We start from the raw sequence: 20,536 nt of genomic DNA, 5'->3' as shown, positions 1-20,536 counted from the left end.
TCAAGTCATTAAAAAGGCAAATAACGGGGAGATTCTAGGAGAGCATAATGCTAGTTAGGCAAGCTAAAATCAAATAAAAAAAGACAAGAGTGATGGGAAAAAAGAGAATCTATGGAGGGGAGGTTGTTTCTGCTCAGGGTGATTCAAATAAAATATGCTGTTCTTAATAAAAATATTGTAAATGTAAAAACTATAAATACCCTAAAAGAGGCAAGTATATGTTAATATGTAGGTGCTTTTACACCTTTACTTCGTGTAGGGAGTGACTGAATCAACACTGTTTTCTGTCCACACGATATGCTGCTAATCCGTAGCGACCCTAACTCATGCTCTGTTAGTCTGCTTATTAGTCGGCACTGCTGTCTTTTGTTGTATAGTGCACTGTCTTCCAAGAGTATTGTACTGTTTGTTGTTGCACTTTCTATTGTCGTTTGATCAAGTTTGATGAAGCATCTGGGCTAAAACTATGTTTATATAAACGATTACAGGGTGCAATGCTGCTGCCAGACCCCTCTGTCAACTGCGGATTAGGCAGTACCTGCTTGGTTATATAATGATAGGGTAGCCATATCAGTCCGTGATGTGTTCACGCTGCAAACAAACTGCTCCAGGGAATGAATGCAACAGAGAGGGGGCCACCCTCTCTCTGGGCTCAGCTCGGTTCATTTGTTACTGAACGGCGCATTACTGCTGTGTTCACACCAGAACAAACGAAATGACCCTAGGGATAAACGCTCCTGGTTTTGGTGCGACCAAGGTGTGAAAGCACCCTTAGCGTGTCATAATAAGTGTCTGTGTTAATATCCAACAGCTGTAGGCGATACGTGCACGATCATGCTAACCTACATTAGTGCGCCAGTAAAATTTATAGCTCTTACTTTTGTATGGAGCAGTGAGTTAACAACTTTCACTGCATGTAGAGGCACTGCATATGAAGGCCCTTCATTGGGTTGATTTTGGTAGAAAGAAGTAGAGTATTTACGTCACTCTGAAAGACCAAGTGAGCACTATAATAGCTGGCCGTAACATTTCCATATAGTGCTTTTCTGTGTTAAGGTTATTATTTAAATTTTCAAATGCTAATTGACAGCGGGGAAGCGAATCTCCTGCAACCCGTGAAGCTGCCCTTTACCTCTCTGCGCTGCTGTGCTCCCGACCAGCCCGACCAGAACAATGTGTTGCTCTTTTAATGAGATGTAATGAAGCATACCACCTGCTGGCTTGCCCTTCCATTCTTTTCTCTTTTCTCTCCCTCTCTCTCCGAGAGATCAGGAGGAGGAATCTGTAGAGACAGTAATTATCTTGGAGTCGCTTAGGCCTGTCTGGCTGCCTGAAACTCCTTCGCTCTGTGCCTCTCCATCACGTCATTCAGTTAGTGAGCGAGAGTGAAATGAATGAATGAATAAATGGATGCTGTTGGGAGGTCCGTGCCCGCTGAGAACTGATGTGGCAGACACCTGTCACTCTCCTGCCACTGTGACCAGTCAAATAGATCCATCAGCCCTCCACTCCCATCCCTGTTTGTCCTGTGTGAAGCATCTGGGTCCCACTCTTGGCCCCTCCAAAGCCCTGACAGCCACCTACAAATGTTTGCTTCATATAAACCACAAAGTCTGCTGATTAAAGACTATCATTAAACACAACAGCACTGGTTGTATAAAACATGTCCAACAATGTCACACGGCAAAAACACAAGAGGAAAGATTGGAATTGTTTCATCTAATTGTGGAAATGGCTGTACTGACTCTAGAAGAGGAATTACCTGCTGGAACATTGGCACACTTTTAGTGTATTCAGAACACTTGCAATCAGGACATAAAACAACACCAAGCAGCCCTGTGAGTGATTTATTTCTCTGCAAAGATCATGCATAACGTTATGACCACCTTCCTAATATTGTGCAGGTTTTCCCTGTGCCTTTAAAACAGTTGTGACTCGTCAGAGAATGTACAAGGGCCTTCTGAGGGGGTCCTGTGGTATCTGGCTACAGGATGATGTTAGTGGGGGGCCTTTGAGGGGAGGGGGGTTTGTGGATCATCTCACTGATACTTGATCAGTTTGGGATCCAGTAAATTTGCAATCAGGCTGCATTCTGCTGCCATCAAGGTGCGTCATTGCCATGGGGTGGAGGTGCCTGGTCTGGCCTTGGCGAGTGGTACATGACTAAGTAACATCCACATAAATGAATGTGAGGTCCAAAAGTTTCCCAACAGAACAATGATTTGTCACAAGATGGTCAATGTTTACTTCTCCTGTCAGTGGTTTTAATGTTGTGGCTGATCGGTGTAGCAGCACACGCATATTCTACGCTTTTGGCTGCACACGTCTTTCTTATCTATCAAATCTTTTCTTATCTACTTGTTTTCTACTTTGGTTTCCCAATTGCTGAGCAACAAGACTATCCCACATGACTATCACACCACTACGACATGACAGAGGCTCCAACACTAAAGCACTGTCAGGCCTGAAAGCTGATTGGCATTTTTTTAAGTTTTAAAGTAAGGAAATACCACAAATGATTTTTTTTTTTAAAACTCCTCCAAAAAACAGCTGTGAATAAGCAAAAATGCTTCAAGACTGAACTAACTCTAAATTAATCCATATGGAATCTAGCGTATTGGTACCTTGTGTGGAGACGATTCAGGATCCTCGTTTCACATGACTAGTCCCGCAAGACTGTTTTCGCATGACTAGTCCCGTGAGAACTTCTAACAAGATTATTCCACATTTGAGGGAGATCCAGGACATGACATAAGCTCCAACTCTGAAGCACTGTCAGACCTGAAAGCTGATGTGCGGCAGCATTTTGGATTTTAAAGCATGAAAGATGTGCCAGCTGGAGTTAAAATATGAATTACAAATCTCCCTTATGAAAACTGAAATGTCTACAAACGAAATGAGTCGGAACCTCGTGAAGCAGAATCGAACCGATTCAGGAAATCAGCAGTGTGAACGCGGCTTACGTTCTTCCAACAGCCTTTTGCAAAAGCTTGGTGCTTGCAATATTTGCTCATATCCAACAACATGTTCACATCCAAGCCTTTCATGCAATTTGAGCATGGGCCTCTTCCCTGGTTTGCAAGCTGTTAGCTACTTGGTTACATCTTTTAGCTTCCAAAGAATCCTAAAACCTGACTGATATCAGCACATCCCACATATCGGCAAACACTTCCTAAGGTCGGAAAGACATAGATCTATAAATCTGGATGGAAAAAACATGAAAGGTTGTCTTGAAGAGACACTGAAAAGAACTTGTTTGATACTGCTTTTCATGAGAAAGTGACAGCCACGTCATGAGAAAGCTCTTGTCAGGTGACAGGAAAGTGCTGAAGGCCAATCTGTGATAAAAAAGGGTATTAATAATGATGCCAGGGTGCTTATTTCAGTATTTTCTTCTTTAATGAGTCAGAGGAGAGCTGGAAGGAACCGAACAGTCTGTAGAAACGTATGGCGTAACGTGGTTCTGAAGCATCTGGAAATTTTAAATTTTGGACCAAAGAAAGTTTGTGCACCCCTTTTCTAGATGCATCCAAAGGACTTCTGCTAAAGGATATGAATATTCATCTCAAGGTTGGATGTGGGAAGCCTAACATAGGGCTTCCATTCAACTTTTTTTAACATCCAGCTGGTGCAGCTGGTCCCAGAAGAGTCTAATCCCCCCCTAAGAAAAACAAGGGTTCCTAACAGCTCACATCTACTGTCACTTCTTCACACCTCACGCACAAAGGGGGGCATCGGTGACACGGATAATTGCTGTCAAGAACATGGTGTGTAAGTACAGAGCTGCTCGTGTGACGTGCTATCAGCTTCACGTCCTTGTAAAGCCACATCTCTCCTGTGGATAGGCTGGGCAGGTTGATAATTGGAACAATTGTCTCAAACAGCACCTGCTGTAATGAGTCGGGACAGACCCAGCATTGAACATAAAGGTGTAAACAATGATGTAGGAAGAGTTGTCCTGCTGGCGGCTATCATCACCCGGCAACAGGGAGAGGAGTGGGATTCAGTGCATCTAGTCCCCTATTTTGAGTCCTTCGGCCTAAAGCTGCGCTCGGACATAACTTATCACTGACCTTGTTTGTATATGCAGGTGTCTGTAAGGACGTGGGATACATTTTTACTTCATGAACTTCAAATAAAATGATGGCAATTTACACAAAAAGTCAGCCTGACTTCCCCTGCAGCAGATAGCTGGTCTGGAGGTGCCCTGTTGGGAACTGATTATGCTCTGGCCAATCAAATCATTTAGGGCGGGCTTTACGTGGTCAGAATAGTAACAGTGTGTTACTCTGATTGGTTGTAGCACTCTCCAGTTGCGTGCAGAGGTATGCATCTTCTCTGTACAGGCTGAAAAACATTCCACAATGAAACTGAAACAATACCCGACGCAGTCAGATTAAAATAGTTTCAGGCAGGCTAACAAATTCTCCAAATTTAGAAATCAACATCTTTAAAACAGCACAACTGCAGCAGCTATCTCAATCGCTGAGAATCTCATTCTCATATCAACAGATTTCCCATGTTGCTGCTGCACTCAAGCCAGCCGCCCTCACATCCAACCATCAAACCAGCAGGTTTTCAATCCAACCAAAAGCTGCAGCAGGTGATTCATTTTTTTCCCCCTCTCCGGTTGATGGAGTGCCAATCTGTGAAATAACCTGCTGCAGCCTGGAATGAAACCGCGCAGAGTCGTGGTCCTCTGTGGCCTCTTCTGCCCCTAATTAGATGAAACCGCTCACACAGACGCAGAAGATTTATTTTTTGGGAGAAAAATGGCAGTTCTGCCTGAGGTTACCGGGCACTTTACAGGAAATTCTAAAAGGAAGGTATTTCATGGACTGTGAAACGGTGACATGGCAAAAATAAAGATCGGAAAACTGATGACTTACTGCTTCGCTTACTGAATAACTTACTTTACTGCATTATAAAAATCTAATCATGTAAAATTTTATTGCAAAACAAAGGGTGGCATGCAAACCAAAGACACACCTATTGACATCCTGGTGCAGTTTATTACCTCAATAAACCAGTGAACACATTTGCTTTGCTGTGTTGATATACACACACACTCGAGACTCACTTTGGATGGCGTATGTCCGGGATGGAGCGGTTCAGGGAGATGCGATCGCTGACGTAAATGTTGAAGCCGTTCTCCCTGTAGGCCTGGTCCACCCGATCTGCATCCGTCAGGGGAAACGCCTTCCCCTGCTCACCGTTACCTACGGCAAACACATGCAGGCTGTCAGCATAGAGACAACAAGCTTTTAAAGTTTCGGATTTGGACTACACTGTAAGAAAAGGTAAAGTTGAATCAGTGTGGGAAAACAGACTGCCTTAAAGAAGGGAGCAAAAAGCAAAATGCAAACGGTAAGTGTTTAGCTAACAAGGAACTCTGTGGCAAAAAAGAGAAGCCACCATGAAACTGCAGTTCCTCAAATGTTCACTTGAGGGCTAGCTCCAAAAAAAGTTATTCCCAAAGAACTTCAAGTTAAAATGTGCAACGTAACAGTACAAATAAACATGTTTACAACGCTCCAATCATCAACTACGCTAAGTTGGTTCCGACTGAGAGCCAGTTCTAATTTTTATGACCCTCCGATGTTATAAATTCCTCTAAACGATATTAATGGCATGACGGCACGTTCTGCAACTGAGGTGATTTAACAAGGATTCATGGAGCGCAAGGAGCGTTCAACTGAACAAGATGAAAATTACACCATTTGCAATCAGTGCCAGGCTGTAATTTCTTTCAAGCATTGTTTCCCATCAACTGTCTGGAGTATGGCGGACGGCCTTGCAGTATTTTACCAATCGGAGACAGTAGACATCACAATTAAACTACGCGATTGTGTTTGGATTGCTAAAAACAATAGGACATTGCCTGTTTGACAATGGCACTGATACTAATAATGTCTAATAATCTTCTATCCCTTCTAGCTACCTGCCGAGGCTTCACTAGGCTACCCCTGTCTTGCATGCCTCCACTTGTAGTCCAGTTTTTTACATTTTTTTATCAGTACTAGCTGGAGTCAAGTACTGGCAAGACGCCAACGCCTGAAGCCACCACACTGAGCATCAAAACCTTCTAATCCACATGTAAAGCTACCTGGATTTAAATTTTGCAATTACACAAAACATTCCTTACCGTCGTAAACTGCACAGTTCTTTTTTCTCATCTTGGTTATTTGCGCATTTTAAGGCAGAACAAACCTCAATAAAATAAATTTCTTTACGACCTCTATAAATAAAAGTTTGGTACTGCAGAGCAAACAAACATATCCATCCTCATGATTGAACTCTTAATGGCTGAACTGCTAAAGATCGTTTCATATTGTGAAGGCTCATAAAAGGAGAACCGGAGGCCTGTGCATATCCAGAGAACAAAAACACGCCTAATCATCTGCAGATATACATGTTTCATTGAGCACGAATGACCTTCTTTCCCTCCTAAAGTCAACGAGTGCGGAAAATAATTTTTAGCCTTTAACGGCTCATTGCAGGAGTAAACCGACTAATTCACATTGCTTTCGATTTCCCTGAACAGAAGATTTAACTCAGTTGATGATTATTGTAGAAGATATAAACTGTATTTATAGAGGCTGTTTCAGATCTACCCTCCCTCCGCCCAGCACCTATATGAATAATATTAGAGATGGAAGAGATGGAATAGGAGGCTGCGTGCAGAAGAAGCCACTGTGGAAATAAATGCATCTTTCTTTATGATTTTTCAGTGAAATTGAGCATGTAGTGAATCCGTCATGCGGGACAATGAGAAAGGCCATGAGAAGTTTTGGACTTACCGGAGCGAGAGGCGTCTTTTTTGATTGCTTCATAGTCGTGCCAGTCTTTTCTTCGCACGCCATCACGTCCCACCTGAGCTTCTTTCCCATACGGTTCACCACCTGTGGGAAAAGACAAGCACACAAAGTGACAGTCATGAGTGTCCCTAATGCGCTGAATGCTATTTTAATGGAACATATCAGTGACGCAAACAAAGTAGTCAAATAAATCTAAACTACCCATATTATACTGTATTTCCCTTTGTGATATGTGCCTAGGTTGCATAGGTTTTCAGACTGATTTCCATGGATCTCTATTTTAAATAGTGTGAGGATGATCCATTTAGAGAAACAATTTTCACTGATGCTTTCAATGACATTTAGGTAATCTGAAATTTCTGAGTTATTCAAGTAGGTTATTACTAACAAACAAATCCATGAGCTATGTACAGTAAGTTAAGAAACTGAAACAAACAATTATCATCTATGCAGTTTGAAAATGTCCACATTCAACTTTAAAAAGTGTATAATCTGCTGCTTATAATTTTCTTCCTAACATGACGAGGACACAGCTAATAAAATATGCTAGAGTAGTAATTGTGACTGATTATCAATGTCCCTAAAAACATAACTTTATCCTGTTAGCAGAAGTCCTTTGCATGCCCACCTGGATAGTAGACCTATTTGGTAGTCTGTCAGGAAGATATGGGGGAAAAAAAAGAAAAATAAAGAACAAAACCTGTTTGTTCCCCAGTGGCACACAACCTACCAGCCCAAACCTGCTGAGGTTCAGCAACCGCAAGCCCAAATCGTCAACTTCAAATGTCAAAGAAACACAGCTTTTTGTTAAATGACCTACAATTAGCAAATCTGGCAGTGTGCACCTTTAAACACTGTTGCGCGGGTTATACAACAGTGCTGCATACATAATCAGAATGATTTTCTTCCTGCACTCCATCGGTATCCGTGTCAGCCAAGAGATTTCTCCTGAGCATCAGCTCTCACTATCTAACGCCGTTCTGCCGAGAGTTTATCCACAGAAAGTGTACTCTTCTATTTCATGCTTGACAACCCTGTGAGGAGAATATCAATGCTATGACACACAGCTCTGCAGAGGCTTTATATACACAACCACACGCATGCAGACGGATATATGCTGCAGCTCAGCATACAAAGGCAGAGACTGCTTGTTCTTCCACTTAGACATTCTACACACAGAGTGACTTTCAGCGACCGCGCGCTGTGAATTACAGGATCACAGCACAATAGAGAAATAATTAGCTCAAGGGGAGGAAGCAATTAGTTAAACACTTTAAATACAAACTGACTGTATGAAACAACATGAACAATTAATCGGGAGGGCTTGGAGAAACATGACCTTGAATACTAACTTATTAGCCATATATTTATATACAGTGAAGATCCACGTTTTAGGGAAGTGACACACCAAGACGGCAGTTGTACATGCTAACTTTATCTCACGATCATCAGGCATCAGTGTCAGGGCCGATTCAGACATTTTTAAAATGATCGGATTGGATCGGATCCAGAGAGGGTAACAGCATTTATGGCGTTGGATGACCATTTCATGAACATTTCATGAACATTTCTGAAGTGGAGAATACATGTTTTCGTCATCTGTTGGAGCTTCTCGAGCCAGGGTACGAGTTACCCTCCAGACACTACGTTAACTTGGACAGCCCTGTTATTTTCCTAATACAGTCGCACGGTGGACCTTCATGAATCTGCAGGGAAGGAAATTTTCTTCATTTAAGATTGGACCAGGACTCGGACAACACAAGTGACGTCAACGCAGGCCTTCGTTGCAGGTAGTTTTTCGGTGCGTAAGTACCCATATACCCTTAGAGTGATGGCATTTTTAGAGATTTACATCAGGTTAAGGTGTATGTGACTTAGGATGACACCAGGACCAAAAAGGGTCGGATGAACACATCAGAACCTTTTTTAAGGTGCTTGCATCAGCTAAAAACGACTTATGGGTTAACTCTTGACTAAAGGGGGAAATATTGTTCTACATTCGGTATCATGCTCTAGCTTTGAGCCCTACTTACTACAGCAATGGAGCTTGTGAGATTGCAGGAAGTAATTGACTAACTTAGCCCCTTTGGGTTTTGTCTTACAGGGTACAAAAGGTAAAAAATGCTGAGCAACTACTTTAACAAGTTCAGAAGAATCTTCTTTTACAGATACAGAATGCTTAAATCAAACAGGAGTGCAGGTTTTCTTTGGGAACTATGCTGAGTAACAAATTGCAGGTGTGGAAAATGGTAATATCTGTCTCATAAGTACAAGGATTGAAAAACGCTGCGCCAAATATAAATAACTCAAGAGTGTAATGTGGAAAGATGCTATCAAAATCTGGTGATGCACTCACTTGCCAAAACATTAGGTGGAAATGAGTGCATTGCAGTTTAATGGTCCTGCACTAAATCCCTCGTTATGACTGGTCTAATTTTCAGTCAATGCTGAAACAGCGCAAGGTGGTAATTCAGCTTGGATGTAGTTTGTGGTGCAGTTAAACTGGGTTGATTTTCTGGTTTTATAGCCTCGCCCACTAACTAGAATGGGGTTGACAAAATAATACTACTAATATACTACAAAATTAAACACTAATTTCAAATACCATAACCTTCATAACCTTCACAGCCTTCATAACCCCAAGTCTAATTGCAGTTTATATTGCAATGCATTCGTTTTCACTGGTGTTTCTAATGAAGTGAGTGTAAATTGGAGATGCTAGCGTTACAAGTGGCTGACGAAAATTTGAGTTTGGCAAACATGCTTGCATGAACTGGCTGTGGCAGATTATGTGAAAGTCGACCTTCATACTTCCAAGCTCTTCATGTCAGTTTAAAAGGATAAATGTAATTATTTCTACTGAAAGCTCTTATGTACCCCTCTGCATCCTCACTCCACTCCACAGAGTAATCAACTGTGTGGGTCAAGTCGACACAGAAAACCTTCAGCCTGTTCATGTGATGAATGACTGGCCTCTGCTTTGTCTGTAGGTGCATATTATGAAAGTCCATTCAGCCCTTCCTACCCCCTCTTTGCCTCTTCTTTTCTTCTGTTTCTCTTCTTCCTCCCCTCGCCTTTGAACCCGCATCTCCTATCACGGTCAGATACCCTCGGTACGTCACACAGGAAACCTGACAAGCAGCAAGAGTCCATCTGTGCAAATTTATACTAAAAGGAAGCAAAATTGTGCCGCCCCATTTCCTCCTGATTAAAATTTCAGCGCTTGTCGTCGTGATATTCCTCTGGGGCTTTTCTCGCTGCGCAACAAGACCTTGAAACACAAGACAAGGAGAAAGGGAAAAGTTGCCAGCTAATGTGAGCACATGTTTTAAGTTTGTGGAAGCAGAACGTGGGTGCGCACTGAAACGAGAGGAGGGAATCGAGTCGATTGCGTATGAAGAAGAGAGAATAATCTTAACAGATGGGGATGGGGTAGGAGGGGTGATCAGGTGTGTGTAATGAAAGCAGGATAAGATAAGTTAAAGCAATCTGAAGCTACTGCAGAGATTCAGATTGTTGGAGAAAGAGAAATCTGAGGTAGAAACGTGTGTTAAATCTAAAATAAGGATGCAAAGATCCCGATTGAATTCACATCACAAATTCCTGGATAAATCTGGCCTGGCCCGGTCATGTCACTGTAAGAAAAGTCAGGCAATTGCCTCATTTGTTCATCCAGAGGGATGAACTCCAATGTCATGGCACACCATCCAGATATTTCAGTCTGGACCACACAACCCTACTGACCAGCAGGCTGGTACAGCTGTCCCTGGCAAGGTTAAAGCTATTCCACTCATCCATCTTGTTCCTGTACCCGCAGAGTGGCTCGGGTGTAGAATAGACAATATATCTTAAATAAAGCAGCACAGACAGACACTAAGTTCATGAAATACCAGCAAAGAAACAAATGTATCCATGCCGTTCACCATAGAGCTTTATGATAGAAGAACACTGAGTATGGCCTTGATCTTACCAGCTTCAGTTCAGTGTGAGAGAATACAACTGTGACTACTACTGTTTAAGTAGTGATTGTGGAAACAAAAGATAATATCCACCATGATGTTTTCCCATCATATACCCAGCCCGATGGATATGTATTATACACCTGCTGAATTTTCAGTATTCCCACTATGAACGTCAGCTTTTCTTTGTTTAATACAGGATTGATTGAAGCGTGAATGTTTCATCTGTGAATCTGCTGCAACATGTTAAAAGATTTTTGATGCTGACTGCATGCCTCTCTGCTGTGATAAGCAGTCATTAGATATATGCTAGAAGGGTGAGGGTGAGTTGATTCTCAAAAGATGTTTGTCATTTATAAAGTCTCATTTATAAGATATATTAAAAAAAAAAGTGGCAAACTCAAGGGCTAAATTTGCAGTCTGAAATAACTTACAACTTGGTAGAGAAAATAGTTTTGGTCTCTTTTTGGTTTCCAGTACGAAGTAAAACAAAAACACTATAATGTATTGAAACTGGATATTTAACAGAAGCAGAACAGATGTACACATTTTTATAACACATAAAAACATACAAAAGTACCCCTCCTCTCCTTTTTAAAACTACAAAATAGAAAAAAGTAGAGTGGAACACGTGTGTGAAAAAGTTCAATTAGTCACAAAAAAAGTTCAAGATGGCAATATCAAAAAACTTTTTCTGTGGGCCTGGGGCCACAATGTTCTGCTGCGCTGCTGCGCGGCAGGAAACTAGCTCCATTCCTGCTCCATCTGATTGGCTTTTACGATCAGCCATTAACGACTGTGTTGTGGATCAAACTAATTAGGTGGAACATCAGCCAATAATGATAAGTGCTTGATTCATCAGAGGCACCTTAGTCTTTACAGCTAATTTTTTCCATTCGTGACAACTGTAAGCCGGTTAAAATGAATAAAGGTGTGCCTAATTAGGGGCGTGGCTGCGTTAAGTGACAGGTGGTTAACTCACAGGTTGCTAGCTGTCTGCCTCAGTGTCACCCACCAAACCGTTTTTGGAGTCGGGTGGAGTAAGTCCTTGGCTAGATGGCGGCGGTGGCGAGCACTCGTTATTTGAAAATAAGCTCCTCAGGAAACGTAAGGGTGATGTCCATCTTTATATACAGTCTATGCTATATCACGCAGCATCTATACTGCGTGTTCTGGTTAAATATATCAAAATGATTTATTTGGAATAAACCTCAACAGGGTATCTTTAAATTTGGGTGATGACAAGAGTAGTAGGTGTGAGGCAAAAAGTATTTGCAAGATAACTTTAGCTTCATTTCATCCACCTCATGAGAAAGCACATTTATTGCCGGGGAACACACACTCACAGCCTGGATGAGGCATTGAAATGGAGCTGAAAATGAGGTAGTACCAAACACAGTCATCTCTTTCTCTGCTGCGCTACACAGCAGAATATTGCCTCCCTCCATTCTACTAATCACCATCATCAGAAATCTGAGGCTCCATGCTGCCACAAACTCATTCCACTCCGGGCACTTTTCTGCTCTATTAATATTCAAGACAGAGCACAAACACACTGATAGGGCATTGAAGGAGTGACACTACGCTCTGCAGGCTACATCGTCTCCATCCAACAGCCTCCCATTAACATTAACCGAGAGGCCTCCAAATACGTTTCAAAGTGTGACACACCCAACGAAAGGAAACGCGTTCTGGTTAAACCAAAAGTGAGGCGGAGTGAAAGCTGAGATGGCGCTGAAAGGACGGGGATGTAACTCCCGTCACCTGGCAGCATGATCCCTCATTAAATTTAATGTAGCCTTTTAGTGGCCTATTTAACTGGTGACAAAAGGCCACATGTCAGTCAGTGTTTGCACACAGATTCATAAAAGACAGACTGGGCGCGTCAGTTAACAAATGTGTGTATTTTCCTAAGACACAGAAACGTCTTCTAATGGACCTAAAATGACACATCAGCTCTGTCTCAATTTAGGAAATGTCTCCTTACACAGACACAACATCTTGAGGTATGTCCTGTTTAATGCTGAATGCTTGCAAGCTTCACCAAGACCCCACTCCCACTCTTTAAGTCTGTGGCACACAGTGGTCCTGACTTAGGCAATATGAGACAACATCACAATCGGCCTTGGTAGCTTTGCGTCAGTTTGGTGAGTCCATGCTATAGAATTTCAGGGATGTGGTGGAGCCATCTTGTGAGTTTGGAGCCACGTTATCAATGACGTGTCCACACCTCTAGACTCACGGGCGTTGGCTGATACTGCACTCTCCACCTCCACCAGTTACAAAGAAATGTTGGACTATGCACTGCACTTATGTATTAATTTTTCTCTTAATGCTCCCCTTCCTATGGGACTGATTTCTGGAGCAGTTGTCAATGGCAATTGTCAGTTATCATGTTGTCACATCCTGTTTTTATAGCGTCAAATTTACACTTGAAAATACATCAGCATTACATTAACTACCTAAAATGACAGAAACAATCCTCGATAGTGATTTAGTTTGACCAAAGTCCCATCCAATAACATGGAGGAGGTGGAGTTTAGGACCTACAGTAAATTGTGGTTAGCCACCAGTGGCAGTTGGAGGAGCTGCCACAGACGTCACCACATTTTCCATACCTTGGACTGGACTTCTGATGGATGGTGCATTCAGGTGGTCCGATTCAACTCATAAAAGCTACAATTTCCACATTAACCCGCCAGGCAGTTGCTCCAAGGTACAGTCTGTTCTTATATTATATTCCATTACTGACAAAGCATCGGACTGGCACTCACCACAATCTCCCTGTGGACAACACGTTTACACAGCTATCATCATGATGATGATGATTCCTGTGCCATCATGATTTATACTGGGGGGGGGGGCAAATCAATCAGAACTGCATGGCCAAAAAGCCTACAGCCAGTGTAGAATCACCAATTAACCCAACAAGCATGTCTTTGGGTTGTTGGAGGAAGCTAAAGCACAGAGGGAAACACTGCAAATACACATTCAGTCACACAGATGATAACCTGGATTTCAGAACCAATCCCTACACCACTGTGTCCCCAACTATCAAGCAAAACATATCAATATTTCGTACTGATGTAAGAAAGACAAAATGGGTGAGCATTTCTGAGTCATATATTCATACAAATACTAAATTAGGACTTTATTTGTTGCACTGAAAGTCACTGGTCCATCGCTTTTCCTCCCACTGACCTCGATGGAGGGATTTGCAGATTATGCTGAGTCTCAGAACCGCTGGCTGCCTAACCTCATTTCCATGCTGCTGTGGTCTTCTGCTAATCTGCCCAACCGCAGATTATGTTTGCTATTCGGTCAGGGAGCAGGATTGAGGCTGCCGCTGCTGTGGGTTTTAGGCTCTCAGCAGCTGTTGTGGGACATTACACAGTGAAACAGCACAGACACGCCACGCATCGCAGTTCCTTTGATTCTCTCCGAGGAAAAGATGACATCAGAAGTCGTGCACGTTCGGTCACTCACGCACAGATGTCAAGCCTTCATTAATTTTTTCATCAGCAACTCTGCTTCCCTTCTGCTTCTTATTCTGTTTCTTCAATATCCATCCACAGCTGCAGAGGATGGATTGACCTGTCTTGTACCAAGAGCAATCTTCCTCTTTTTTGAAAGCCTAATCATTTCAGTTTAGCTTTTTTATTATCATTATTTAATGCACAAAACACCGTCCTTGGCTTTACTTTGGCAGCATTCAGGGGCCTGCACTAAAGCAGGAACCAGCTGCGAATACTAGCCAGCTACCAGAATGCTTTCAGTGCAGCCTTTCATTTCCAGAGGTACAGTGCCCAGGTAATATTGCTGTCACCCATGAATGATCACCTTTAAGGTGCTGCTGAAAGGAAGGAGAAAATAAGAACTCTGTAATACAAAGCATTTTTTTCCCTCCTCTTCTCATTTACAAATTCATTTTCTTGCCGGCTGCTTGACACATTCAGCTTTCAGGCTTGAATGAAGCCCTGAGGTGTGAACGTGGAGCACACAATGGTGGCACCTGTGGTTTTCCTCTCGCATCCGTTCTGTGATGGAACGGGCCATTCCTACACGTGGATCTTTAATCTATTGCTTGTCACAAAGACATCCAAACAGCAAACCACCAGCATCTACTGTAACCTATGTCAACACGACGGCACAACAATGTATTCATTCAGCGTGTCGGAAGGCGTGCACAGGTGAAAAGAGAGATTGAAAACGCCAGAAAGGCTACTGCAATCAACCATTTGTGGCAGGGTTTCTGAGTATTTAGTGTTAGTCTTTTACCCCTGAAATTCTAACAGAAAAAACAAACCTATACCACATTGCTGACAGAAGACACACCATGCTGCAAGGAGCCGACTGAGCCAACAGGAAGTCAAAGTCCTCCTGTGGGGATCTGAAGTCGTGCCCAAGACTTCAAACAAGCGATGGAACGCTTTCCCGTTCATTAAACTGTGTTCGTCAAGTCATGGAAAATACTTGTCCTCCCAATACTTACTCATCAGAGAAAGACCACGTTAGCGGGCAAGAATTACAGCTCAGGATATGGAGGGATGCCACTCTTGATGGACTAGGAGAAGTACAGAATCAATGCTCAGATTATTTACCCTTTTTTTTTTTTTTTTTTAAACAAATGTGAATATTTTTTTCCCAATAATGAAATTCTCAAGAAAATACAATAAAGTGTGCCAAACTTAAAGGGATGTGAACACTGTCTGAAGTCAACATCCCCATACATGAAAAGCAGAAAAATATCCTGAGTTTGTAAGAATGTCTGTAGGGCTTCAGGAAAAAAAAAAAAAAGTTTGGGAGGTGAAGAAAAAAAAGTCTTTAGCTATTACTGCCTGAATTTCATGGACCACTGTATTTCCTTGGCAAAAAAAAAAAAAAAAACTAACAAAATAAAATAAAAAAAAAAGAAAGAGAGAGAAAGAAGAAAGAAAGAAAAATAGAGATTGTTCTTGTTTCTGGGGTAATGTAGGACTGTCTTCGTTTGAAGTAGAAGCACTGGTATTACCAGCAGAACAGAGCTGAGCATTTATTCTCTGAGGAGGAAGAGTCAGACCACCTTGGGTCAATACTTTCTGTCTCTGTTGCCTCTCGTCCTGCTGAGGGCAGATGGTAGCTCAGGGCAAGAAGAGGAAACTATTGTGTTCCTTCTTCCTTCCTCCTTCTGTTTTGTCAGATCACAGGCAGATCATCCTCAACCCCGCGAGACACAATTACCTGCCTTTCCTCTCTCACCCTCTCCCCTCCACCTCTGCTTCTGCTCAGCCACTTCACAGGCGAGTCAAATTGCCTGTCTGATAATCGTGTGGATACTGACACTAGACCCCTGCTAACAGTTTTATTTCTCGTCAAACATTGCATCTTACTGAGGTGGTCTATTCCGCGTATCCCATTGCTTGACACGTGGATGTCACAGAAATCTAACCTTCTTCCTCTGGAAAAAATGATTGGTCTCCACCTTACCGCTGTTTTTGGTGGAAGCTCTGACTTTCTCTCTGTACAGTAAGATCGTCTTGTAATGATCTGTGTCTTAAGATTCTTGCTTCCAGTTTTCTATGAATGAATCCCCTATGCCTTGTTAACATTGTTTTAAAATTGGCAGCCTTTTATTTCTTCATTTCTTATTTCTAAAATTGGCTTTTCGTTTGTATGTTATATGTTCTTGGTAAAAAAAAAACAATATCCTGCTGAAACATATGCTACCTATCCACACTTTCTAAAAATATTAGTACCCAGCGCCAGCCTACACCTCCTCCAGTTAAACATCCAACACAGTGTTGATTCAACTGCAAAACTGAGGTGAGTCATGTCATCTCCTGTGAACAGGTTGGCTGGCAAACGGGATCCTTTGGTGTCATAAGCTATTCTGGATTCGGAAATGCTGCACATCAGTGGGATTCATCATCATGCTTAAAGTTTTGCCCTCTCAATGTTACTCCCTCCATGCCCCAACAATGAAGAAGTCCAACTGAAAACGTTAAAAAAAAAATACTTTGACATAAGGTGAAGACAGCTACACTGCGGAACTTACTCAGTTTATTGATATTGTCTCAACGATCAGAAAAGCTGAGTTATACCGAGTATGTTACTTGGAAATACGCTAGACAAAGCCTGATGATGTACAAAAGTCTGGAATTAAAGTGAAAAATGAATGAGTAATGAATATTAATTATTTAGAAGGACTGTACGATAGCTAGGCTGACTGTGTAGCCAGCGCTGTGACTCACTAAGAATGCACATTGAAACAGTGGATGGCAGAGAAGACGAGGACAGTATTTACTGCGGAGAGATTTAGATATGTGTTGTAGCTGTGTCTGGAGTGAGGATGAGCGATGGACGCATAAATAATCACACAAAACTGAAAGAATTAAAGTATTAGAATATATTGTATAAAACAGGAGATTATTACAACACCGTAACACACAAGGTAACAAGGACAATCTCAAAGACACAACTCTTATAGCATTCACAAACCAGGGATTAATCATATGATTGGCTAATTTCCCACAGCTAAGAAAGTCAAAAAGATGACCATTGACCATATCTACCCACATTCCTGCCACACAAAAATAGTGAAAGGTCTCCTTTTATGACGCAAAACACCTAAGCAGTGTCTCCTCTTACAGCTAAGCCATCTGTGTCTAGTAAATCCACCCAGCAGGGGATAATAATAAGCTAAACTTTGTGCGCAATAAGGAGAATAAAATGCAAACCATTCTTTCTTTGTGTGAATCAATGATCATCTTCACTTCCACACACGTCAGCGGCTTCGACCAACACAAACAGCACACAAAAGAAAATGTGCTGCCCTGGACTGCCTGTGAATGCTATGACCCGCCAGGAATGGAGAATTAAAATGGTCTGAACGCATCCAAGCCAGACTCTAACACAGCGGCGTCTGCATTCTGTCCCATCACATGCGCAGCCTCTCTTCCAAACTTTCGCCCGTCCCCTTTGCTCCCGCTCTTTGTAGATGAAGTGGAAGATCTCCAGGCAGAGGTTGAGGCGCTGAGACCCCCCCCGGAAGAGGAACCCAGCAGCACTGCCATAATGACTCTCATCTCCCTACAGGAGTCATTAGCCACAGCTACGCTGCAACCAGAGATACCCAGGCCCAGAGGACTGGACAAAGAATACGACAGATGGCTGCTTCTCTGCCTTCTGCAGGAACATCGTTGTCCTAAGGTCTTGAATGAATTACATACAGATGCAAAACAAAACTGGCAATTTGAAACATTCAAGCTGTGTTTACAGCTTCACCCCTTGCAGGATCTATCCATCCCTCGAAGCCAGACTTACACAAAAGGCAAGCGTGCCATCAAATGCTTTATCAAGATTTGTGAGACTTTGTTTAGCAGCACATTTATCTTTGTCTAATCCATCCACACACTTACTTCTTAAGTATTGGGAAATTGCAAATATAATATCTCTTAATTAATCATTTAGAACCGGATGAGTCAGAAATGATGCTCTTTGCGCCTAATATGGTGTCATTACGGTCATTTCCCGGAAGAGTATTACATTCTTATATTCTTACATGCAGTAAATTGTAAATAAATCTCAGATATTGAAAGCACTACGTATTCTGGAAAAGATGGGCAAAAGCACATACTCTTTATAGTCAATTAGGCCTGGGCGATAAACCGAAAATTTACCGATACCTAAATTTACGACGATAACCGAATTCATTTTCATTTCGGTATCATGTCGGTATATTCAGTATTTGAACATAAAAGAAAAGAAAAGTGTTTTTTGCCTTTTGGCTGTGTTCATGTCTTTTAAGACGCCGCACACGTAGTACAGCGTATGTAGTCACGTGACTCCGCCCCATCCAGTCTGTAAGAAGAAGGGGAAGAGACGGTGACGAAACAGAGGAGCGTTTAAACGTCGAAGCGGCAGCTGCAGCGCCGGCGGCGGAGGTGGACCTAGTCGAGGAGGAGGAGGAAAAGCAGCAGCTTATTCCAAAGAGAAATGCGTTTTCAATCGTGTGGCAGTATTTTGGTTTTAACAGGGAGGATGCTGCTCAGAAAAACGTAAAATGTATGTTGTGCAAAAACACTGTTGTTGGCGGTATTCAAAGAATTTTTTTTTTTTATTTTGCACAAGGGGCGGTGGTGGTTATCGTCCATTTATCAATATCGAGGTGAACTGCTCAATATATTGTGATACTGATTTTGGGCCATATCGCCCAGCCCTATAGTCAATACAAGAAAAAAAAAAAAGTAAAAGTGGACATTTTGATAAACACTAAAGGAACACAGTTGTGCCAAAACTGGAGCTTGGGCAGATGTTTAAGATTGCTGTAAGCAGTAAAGTCAACACCGAGCGGGAGCGTTTAAGACGCACTTCGATTTTGAAAGGAAACACAGTGTGATGGATGTTTAGGAGGCTCAGGTGGTAAATTGCTGACATGGCCGTGACTCTTGACTGAGCCTCAAACATCCATACAGATAAGCTGACGTCTGAGGGAGAGGAAGGACGACAATAGCGCACAGTAACCATTAAACGTTCCAGCCGTGACGCCGTCGGCTCAGAGAGCGTCTCCTGGTGATGTTCATGCGAGACACTGAGATTCGATGATCCTCGTATTCATTGCAAAAGGACCCTCGGGCGCGCATAGGTTTATAGGTTATCCCTGGGTATGGCAATTAACGCCTCCAGTGACACGCTGCATCTGAATCACCCAGCAAACAAGGTGTTCTTCCCGTTCCTCCCATTATCTGCGTCGTGTTTTTTGCGACTAAAAGTCAGGGTTTGTGTTCAACTCTCCCTCCGTCCCACCGTCATTCGTCTTCCTCTCAGCAAGCAGCTCGGAGCCTGAGCTCCTCATGCCGGCGCCGGGTTCGGCCGCGTCGCAGCGTGGGAGGCCAGGTGCCACGGAGGGGACAGAGGACAGATGCGGCTTACATAATGATCATCAAATCAGTTATCTCGGTGGCTTAATCCCGCCAGCATCCTTCTGAGCATCTCCTCGTCACGTCGCGCCAAGATTCACCGTGCCGTGGGGAGCCAGGGAGCCCGAGGCGCCGCGTTCCTTCCGATCACTGGTTAGGAAGAGAGAATCAATGGGGCTCAGCGGGGAGAGCTTTTACAGCTCCACTGGAATGTAATTATCAACATTTGTCAGTAAAGGGACAATCAGGCTGCCGGATGATAGCTCGGGGTTCAACAGACAAGCGCCCAAGAGAGTATAATGCGAGACAAAGTAGGGAGCTTTGTGAACTGTTGGAAAGACCCGTATTCACTGGCTGGTTCATAATAGAATAACAAGCTGTACACATACCAAAGCGTTTCAGCACGCCACACACATCACTGCCGGCTACTGAGACTAATGACAAGCTCCAGTTCAACTGAGCAATAAAGAGACTCAACAATAGGAGCAGAGATGGGGAATCAGATTCAAGATTAGGATACCAAAAGAAGCCACAATGCTTCAAACAAATCAGTTTGTGTTTCCAGTCCCGTCGTACCTCTGGTGGTTTTTACACGCGCAACACGCAAAGCTCCAGACTGAGAGCAAATAATCACACTTTAATATGTTTTTTTAATAAACCACTGCGCAAACTTTACCTCAAGTCTCTTTGTTGATGTTAATTACAGCTTTGTTGTTGTTGCAACAGCACTGAGTTGAAGTCAGAAGCTGCTAAACACGAGCAACTTGTCACGAATGTCTGTTGTTGTTACTGGAGGAAAAACGTCTACTAATGCTAACAGTATTAGCATGTAGTTTGCGAGTGAAAACTAATTTCTAAGGTC

At 42.7% G+C, this 20,536-nt stretch overlaps 1 protein-coding gene across 1 annotated transcript in view; it reads right to left on the bottom strand.

Moving 5' to 3' along the window:
* Positions 1-20,536, bottom strand: part of LOC125021068 (polypeptide N-acetylgalactosaminyltransferase 10-like) — a 94,244-nt gene that overhangs the window by 58,054 nt on the left and 15,654 nt on the right. Inside the window, exons 2-3 of the mRNA XM_047606888.1 lie at positions 6,801-6,902; positions 5,081-5,219 (exon numbers count right to left, since the gene is read on the bottom strand). The gene's annotated coding sequence lies outside the window, so the exon portion shown is untranslated. The remainder of the gene's footprint in view (positions 1-5,080; positions 5,220-6,800; positions 6,903-20,536) is intronic.

The sequence above is a fragment of the Mugil cephalus genome, chromosome 15 (genome assembly GCF_022458985.1).
Source record: "Mugil cephalus isolate CIBA_MC_2020 chromosome 15, CIBA_Mcephalus_1.1, whole genome shotgun sequence".
Classification (NCBI taxonomy): Eukaryota; Metazoa; Chordata; class Actinopteri; order Mugiliformes; family Mugilidae; genus Mugil; species Mugil cephalus.
The sequence above is the reverse complement of the archived record's forward strand: the minus strand, read 5'-3'. Positions and strand labels throughout refer to the sequence as shown.